General features: G+C 36.6%; 1 protein-coding gene across 1 annotated transcript in view; it reads left to right on the top strand.

Annotated features, from left to right (window-relative positions):
• Positions 1 to 237: 237 nt before the first annotated feature.
• LOC138737176 (EH domain-containing protein 3) overlaps positions 238 to 8909 on the top strand; it is a 125949-nt gene continuing 117277 nt past the window's right edge. The window contains exon 1 of the mRNA XM_069887785.1: positions 238 to 588. The gene's annotated coding sequence lies outside the window, so the exon portion shown is untranslated. The remainder of the gene's footprint in view (positions 589 to 8909) is intronic.

Raw genomic sequence — 8909 nt, 5'->3', positions numbered from 1 at the left:
AGCCAATCTCACTGTTGGAAATTTGTACATTTTACTCTGAAAGAGCAACTTTGTTTAAAAATTCCATTCCCATTAGTCCACGTGCTTCATACCATCCAATGTGGACCTCAATGGTCTCAAAGGAATGTTGGACATTTTCCAAGTAATTTTTGAATTCAATTGCACGTTGTACAAAGTTTTCTGTTTTCCACTCAAATGTCCTGCAAAGAACTGTTTGGAATGTTAAATAATAGAGTCCCTAATCTGTGAGGTGGTTTCATCTCACCCTCCGGGCTTAGAACACTGTCCAGCCAGACAATGAAAAGCAGAGACTGCTCTCTGCTGTGGGTGCTAAATTCACTCTCCCTTCCTCAGACCTTCCCTCCTCCACCCTTATCTTCATCCCCTCAAGTCACAGCAACTCCCACTTCCCTTCTGGGTGTTCCGACTGACCTCATTTGGGAGTTACATGGTGCAGGACTCAGCTCGGGAATCATTTACACAAGTGCTCAGCAAAACTGACACCCAATCTGCATTTGGTGGCTTCAGTGCTGAGGAGAGCCCAGTGTGAAGACACAATATCATCCACGAGGGTTGGTCGAAGATTGAGTGAGTAATTGCCTTTTGTGAATGGGCTGTTTTTTGGGTCCTTGGATGGCGGGAAGGGAAGAGGTGAAAGGTTGGGTGCTGCACCTCCTGCGGTTCCATGAGAATCTGGTCTCCCATTGGAAGTGGTGGGCGGAGGTGGGAGAGCAGATGAGGTGGAGAAACCTCTTCCAAGTGCAGAGAGAGGTGTGGGATCCTGGCAGAAATTGTGAAGGATGATACATTGAATGTGGAGGAAAGATCTGGTAGTGCTAGAGAGGGTGAAAAGGAAATTCACTGGGGTGTTCCCGGACATGATTGAGTGATATACAATGCTGAGGTTATAGATAGGATAGACAGCAAGGAACTTTGCCCTTTTATAAAAGAGTAATAGGTTCCTACAACACAGAATGAAGCCTTGGGGTTAGTAACTCTAGGTTGTTCTCTGAGTATCTCCTCACACACAATTGTGATTAAAATTTGAAAGAGACACTTTTTTGTTGGGCTCATTGGGGTTTGAATTCTGCAAAATAAGGTGCCAAAGGATCTTGATTTTGATTCAAAGGGATCTTAGGCGATATCCTCCCTTTTATTCCAATTTCATCATTTATCTTGTTCCAAAATGCAATCAGATGTTTTAACAATTGTCTTTCTTTAACACCAGTTAATGATTTTGAATCCCATTTATAAATAAATTCCTCTGCTAATCTCTCCCCTATTTTAACCAATTCTATTTTAACTCACATCGGTTTTTCTACTCGTCCAAAATAAAAGGTAAGAACGATTAATGTAATTAATTCTTAACTAAATTAATAAATATGGACCAGACAGGCTTTGTAAAAAAGAGACAATTGGTGGATAATGTGACTAGATTCATTGTGCTTTTTTTTTAGCACAAAAAAGAGAAAATATTTAAGTGTTGCTGTGGCTTTAGATGCAGAAAAAGTGTTTGATAGATTGGAATGGGACTATTTGTTTAATGTGTTGGACAAATTGGGTTTGGTCAAACTTTTATAAATTGGATTAAAGTACTATATAATGATCCCAAAGCTAAAGTAGTAACTAATGGACAAATATCCGCTCCATTCCAACTGACAAGATCAAGTAGGCAAGGATGTCCCTTATCTCCAATGTTATTACTACTAGCTGTAGAGCCACCAGCAGAGTAATTAGGAGTGATTTGAAAATGAAAGGATTTAAGGTTAATCAAATTAAAAGGAAGAGGTTACTGACATTACTTAAAAAAGAAAAAATCGACGTTGCTTTTGTGTAAGAAACACACTTAACTGAGATAGAACACAGTAAATTGAAGAGAGACTGGGTCGGCCATGTAGTGACATCATAATACAATTCAAAATCCAGGGGAGGAGCTATATTAGTCAACAAAAATCTACCTATCAGCATAAAAGAAATAATAACAGATCCAGCAGGTCGATACGGAACGACAAAGTGCCAGATTTATTCTGAATTTTGGAATTTACTAAACATCTATGCACCTAACAAAGAAGACCAGCAATTTTATGCAAAACATCTTCCTAAAGATAACAGATACACAGGGACATATCTTGCTTGGAGGGGATTTGAACTTCAACCTGGACCCAATGATAGACAAAACTCGGAAGACAATTAACAATAAGAATAAAATAACTAAATTTACACTAAAAGCAATGGCGGATATGAAACTAATTGACATATGGAGGAGCCAATACCAGAAATAGAGAGAATATTCACACTACTCAAATAGTCATAAGACCTAGTCAAGAATAGACATGTTTTTGTTATTGGCACAGATCCAAGGGAAGAGTTAAAAGAAACAGAATATAAAGCAAGATTATTATCAGATCACTCTCCCCTGTTATTAACAATTGAATTAGAGGATACCCCACCAAAGACATATAGATAGACTAAACCCGACACTGTTAAAAAGACAAGATTTCAAAGAATATATTGAACAACAAATTAAAATATACTTTGAGATAAATATGGAATCAGTAAAAGATAAATTCATTTTATGGGATGCAATGAAGGCCTTTATTAGAGGACAAATAATTAGCTATATGACTAAAATTAAAAAGGAATAGAATTGGGAAGTAGAACAGTTGGAAAAAGAGATAACAATCAAAGAAAACGAATTAGGGGAATGAGAAGAGACAGAGAAAAAGAGAGAACTGGCAGGGAAAAAAAAATAAAATACGAAACATTACAAACGTATAAAGTGGAGAAAAATATAACAAAAACAAATCAAAAATATTATGAACTGGGAGAGAAAACACACAAAATATTGGCCTGGCAACTTAGAACAGAACAAGCTAAAAGAACCATTCTAGCGACAAGAAAAGATGATAAGTGGATCACATATAATACATTGGAGATTAATGAAAATTTAAAAAGATTCTATAAACAATTATACCAAACTGAAAATAAAGGAAAAAAATGACAAAATTGACAAATTTTTATCTAATATTAAACTACCACATCTACAAATAGAAGAACAAAATAAATTGACAGAACCTTTTAAGACTGAAGAAATACAAGATATATTAATAAAACTACCAAACAATAAAGCACCAGGTGAAGATGGATTCCTGATAGTTTTATAAACTTTTTAAGGATCTATTAATCCCTCCCCTCCTAGAAGTAACGAATCAAGTAGAAGAGACCCAAAACATATCAGAATCATGCAAAACAGCAATAATCACAGTAATTCCAAAAGAGGGAAAAGATCTGCTATTGCCAATATCATGCAGACTGATATCATTATTGAATACAGATTATAAATTAATTGAAAAAAATTACTAGCAAACAGACTGAATGATTGTGTACCGAAACTATTAAGGCAAGACCAAACTGGGTTTGTTAAAAAAAGACGGGCAGCTGATAATGTATGTAAACTGATTCATTTAATTCATGCAGCAGAAATAAATAAAATGCCAACAGTAGCTGTTATGTTAGATGCAGAGAAAGCCTTCGACAGAGTAGAGTGGAATTATCTGTTTAAAGTGTTACAGAATTTAAACTACTGGAAAAATTGATTAACTGGATTAGAGCATTATATAATGGACCATTACCAAAGGTAGTAATAAATGGATATGTATCAGATCACTTTAAATTAGCAGGTCAATAAGACACGGTTGCCCATTATCCCCTTCACTGTTGGTTATTGAACAACTAGCCGAGTTGATAAGGAAGGAAACTATGATAAAAGGAATAAAAATAAAAGAGAAAAAATGTAAAATCAGCCTATTTGCAGATGACATCATAGTATATTTAACAGAATCAGATAAGTCAATAAAAAACCTATATATGAAACTGAAAGAATATGGAGAGATATCAGGGCACAAGATTAACACCAATAAAAGTGAAGTGATGCCAATGAATAAAATTGATTATTCAGAATTTTTAAAAAAGTACCCTTTTCAAATGCTAATCACAAGCGATATGTTACCTTGGTATCAAAGTAGATAACAACCTAAAACATTTATACAAATTAAACTATGAACCATTAATTTTAAAAAAATACAGGAAGATTTAGAGAATTGGAAAGAATTACCATTAATTTTATTAGGAAGAGTAAACTGTATTAAGATGAATGTGTTCCCACAAGTGCAATATCTATTCCAAATGTTACCAATTCCATTGACAGAGAAATTTTTTGCAAAACTGAAGAAAATAGTTAGAATAATTTTTATGGAAAGGTAAGAAATCAAGATTAGCACTAGAAAAATTAACATGGAGTTACAAACAAGGAGGGTTACAGCTACCAAAGTTCAAAAATTACTACAGGTCGGCACAGTTAAGGTACTTATCAGATTTTTATCAGAGAGGAGAAAAACTGGACTGAACTAAGATAGAATTAGACAAATTAGGAGAAAATATCCCAGAACGCATACTTTATAAATGGGATGAAAAATTGGTGCAATATAACAATTCACCAGTACCAGATCACATACTTAAATTATGGAAAAGAATACACCTGGAAGAAAAAATGATAAATTATCAAATACCATAAATGATATTGACACAAAACCCCTTAATCCCCTTTACAATAGACAATTTATTTTTCAAGGAATGGGATAGAAAAGGAATCAAGAAAATAGAAGATTGCTTTTTGGGAAATAATTTATTAACATTTGAGCAATTAAAAGATAAATATGGAATAGCATAAAGTACAATGTTTACATATTACCAATTGAAACCTTATCTAAAAGATATACTGGGAAATAGTTTGAGAAAGTAGCAACTATGAATATCTAATCACAGACATAATGATTATTTTAAAAAATTACAAACATGTACATCATATTGCAATATAAAGAAGAAGATGAAATAAAGTATAAACCAAAACAAAATTGGGAAAAAGATTTAAACACAGAGATAAAGAATGAAACATGGGAGAAGTTATGTAGACGAACAATGAGGAACAGGATAAATAGTAGATGATGTATGATTCAATATAACTAGCTACACAGATTATATATCACTTCTCAGAAATTAAAAGAGTGGTGCCCAACAGCATCGGATTTGGTTGCAAACAAGAGATTGGATCAACATTACATGCAATTTGGACATGCTCAAAAGTAAAAACTTTCTGGGAAGATTTAAACCTAATATTAAACAAAATCACAAAAGAATGATCAAAAGAAAATTCTGTTAAATAATATAAGAGACAAAAAATTAGGACTAAAATTAGACAAAGCCCAAATAAAATTTATTACAATAGCAGTCGCCAAAAAATGTATTGTGACAACCTGGAAATTGGAAACAAACCTTAAAATATAACAGTGGTATACAGAAATAAACAAATGCATTCCATTAGAAAAAAATTACATACAATCTGAAAGAGAAGTGTATATTATTTGAGCAAGTACATAAAATATGTCGTAGAAGGCCGACCACAAACCTCCATCTCTTAAAACATAATTATAACCGCAATGAGATTTAAATATGTGACAGTAGATGATACAACTTTTAACTTTTTTTGTTATTTCTTTGTTATATGTGTTTTATCATTTATTGATTTTTGATGAGGTGGGGGGGGGGGAAGGGGAGAGAGAGGAAGGGGGAAAGAAAAAATTGTCATGATGTATATATTGATGATGATCATTTGTGGATGTTGTTATTGATATGACTCATAGTGCAAACAATAAAACAAATTAAAACAAAATTAGTTTATTTGCAGATAATGTTTCAATATATTTGACAGAACCGGAAACTTCCTCAAAATTACATTTTAATTTGGAAGAATATGGTAAGATTTCTAGTTATAAAATAAATTAGGATAAAAGTGAAATTATACCACTTACGGAAGGAGATTATATTCATTGTCAAAGAAATACTCAATTTAAGTAGCCAAAAGATGGAATTAAATATTTAGGTATCGGAGCAGATCTAAAAAAAAACTATATAGACTGAATTATTTGCCATTACTCAGAAAAGTTGATTTTTAAAAATGGATAATTTTACCTATAATGTTAGTAGGAAGAGTTCATTGTATAAAAAAGAATATAATCCCAAGAATACAATATCTTTTCCAAACTTTACCTATATTATTACCACAAAAGTTTTTTTTACAAGAACTAAATAAACATGTAAGGAAATGTCTTTGGAAAGGAGTTGCTCTAGAAAGATTAACCTGGAAATATGAACTGGGAGGCCAACATCTTCCTAATTTTAACAATTATTATCAAGCAGCTCAAATGAGATTTATCCTTTTACTCTTAATATACTTGTAGAAACCCTTTGGGTTTACCTTCACGTTGTCTGCCAAAGCAACCTCATGTCTTCATTTTACCATCCTGATTTCTTCCTTAAGTATTTTCATACATTTTCTATACTCCTCTAGTAGCTTTTTGTCCTTGTTGCCTATATCTGCTATACACCTCTCTCTTTTCTTAACTAGATCGCAAATATCCCGTGGAAACCAAGGTTCCCTCTGCCTGTTAACTTTTCCTTTAATCCTGACAGGAACATGCAAAGTCTGCACCCTCAAATTTTAGCATTTGAAGGCCTTCTACTTACTGACCATATTCTTGACAGAAAACAATTAATCCCAATCCATTCTTCCTAGACCTTTTCTCATTTCCACCAAATTTGCCTCCCTCCAATTTAGAATCTCAGTTCGAGGACCAGACCTATCCTTATCCATAATTAACTTGAAACTAATGACATTATGGTCACTGGACCCAAATGTTTGCCTACACAGACTTTTGTCACCTGACCTGTCTGGTTCTCTAATAGGAGATCAAGTATTGCATCCTCTCTTGCTGGTACCTCTATACTGATTTTGAAAACTTTCCTGGACACTTCACAAACTTCAAGCCATCCAGCCCTTTTACGATATGAGAGTCCCAGTCCCAATTTTCTCTGGCTATATAGAGACATTGCGTGCATTCCACCCCCCCCCCCCACCCCCACCAGCGCTCCAACAATCTTTGTTGCTGCACAGACTCCTATTCTGTCCATTGACAACCCAAGTTTCAGATCCAATTCTCCGACATGATCAGGAAACCTTCAGCGCCTGAGGTCCCATCGGGAGCCCTTATTACCTTCAGCCCCCTCTCGAATCCCAGTTCCAATTCCAGGTTCCCATGAGCCAATCTCCATTATCCCACAGCTGGATGTGTCCTTTGGCTATAAGTTGCCAGCAGCCCATAGCCTGAGCGACTGCAAGTCGCCATCAGCCCGCAACCTGTGTGGGTCTTTCAGCCGCTGAGCCCTGTAATGGTCCACTGCCGTGGTCACTGTCCTGTTGGGTACTCTCCTATGCTCATTTTTCACTTTAAATAGTATCACCAGTTTTTATTTTAATCTCGATGGAGGTCCCAGACCAAACACTGACTGACCATTTCTATCCATTGGTTCTGCCTAACCTGCTGAGTTATTTTTCCCAGTTCTGATGTTGAGTTTCTTACCTATAATATTAACAATGTTATTCTTTCTAATGGTGGCACATTGGCCCCCTTTCCTCAACTCTTCAGCCTCTGTTGTGCAGCGGGGGTCAAGCGTGGGCAGGGACAGTTCTCTCAGGGTAGACAAGTAATGCTGAGGAATGCCAGGAGATATGTTCATTGTTCAAGGGAGGGCGAGTGTCACAACACCCAAGCAGGCAGTACCAAAGAGGTCACGTCTCAGAATAACACTACGTGAGGGCAGTGCATCAATGCAGAGGAAGTGAATCGCTCACACTGTCCATTCTCGGCTCAAACAGAAAATTATTAATTTGATTGACTGTTCACCTTGTAGGGACAAAGAACCAAGTTCACCTTCACTGTACAGTTGGCACAGTCACTCCCAGTGTGGAATGTGAGACATTTTCATTCGCACTGAGAGACGTTAAGTTATCCCTCTGTGAACACCCACGACAAGAAGGGTCATCTCCAATTGCCACACTCGTTACAGGAGCCTGCTGAAATCTGGTGAAATACGGCACAAACCAAGTCCCCTTATAATAGCACAGAACATGCAATATGACATTGCCTTCTGTCTACCATAACACAAAGAGTCACCATTAGTGTCACCCGGCGCCCCTTACAGTACCAGAGAAAGAGAAGCAAAAGAGAGGCCCTTCAGAGTCACCAGGTGTCTGAAGATTAGTTTCCAGTGCTCCTGCTACCTCTGCAGTCGCACAGACACCTGTTCGAACCATCAGCCACCTGAGCTCCAGACCCAAACCTCCGACGCGATCAGGAAGCCTTCAGCGCCTGAGTCCCTTCACGGGCCCTTCTTGTCCTCAGCTCCCAAAAGTGAATGCCTGCACTCCCAATGCAGACAAATCGCCCTCCCCATTGTCCCTCCTTCCAGTGAGTTTTCCATGAGCTCTCTGCTGCAGGAGTGAGGGGCAGAGGGCGAGGAGCGACAGGAACAAGGAAGCCAAGAGTGAGCCAGGATAGCGTTGGACGGAACACCCAAGGTGCAAAGTCAAAAGGACACATCATGGAGCAGCTGTTGGTTTGAAGGGACATGGGTTTGTTGAGCCCAACTGCTCTCTGTAACCCTGCTCAGATAGTTCAGATTGGAATTCACAGAGGAGACAAGTTTGGTTTTGGCATGATGATTCTTGCAATAATTGGGATTTGAATACAAGAAAATAAGATGCAAAGTAGAACAAAAATGTCGAGACTAATTTCCAGACTGGTGATACTACTCTAGACCAGATTACACAATGATAAAGGTGTTTCTCAATTCGTTGCCCTACAGCAGGGGTGTCAAACTCAAATTCACGGAGGGCCAAAATTAAAAACTTGGACTAAGTCGAGGGCCGAACTAAATATTTATTGAAAATTTTCAACAACATCTGCATGTTTTCTCTTCTTTCAACATATGTAATGTTAAACTTTTTCTTATTA

Source organism: Narcine bancroftii, chromosome 6 (assembly GCF_036971445.1).
Source record: "Narcine bancroftii isolate sNarBan1 chromosome 6, sNarBan1.hap1, whole genome shotgun sequence".
Classification (NCBI taxonomy): domain Eukaryota; kingdom Metazoa; phylum Chordata; class Chondrichthyes; order Torpediniformes; family Narcinidae; genus Narcine; species Narcine bancroftii.
This window is presented reverse-complemented; position numbering and strand designations above follow the sequence as displayed.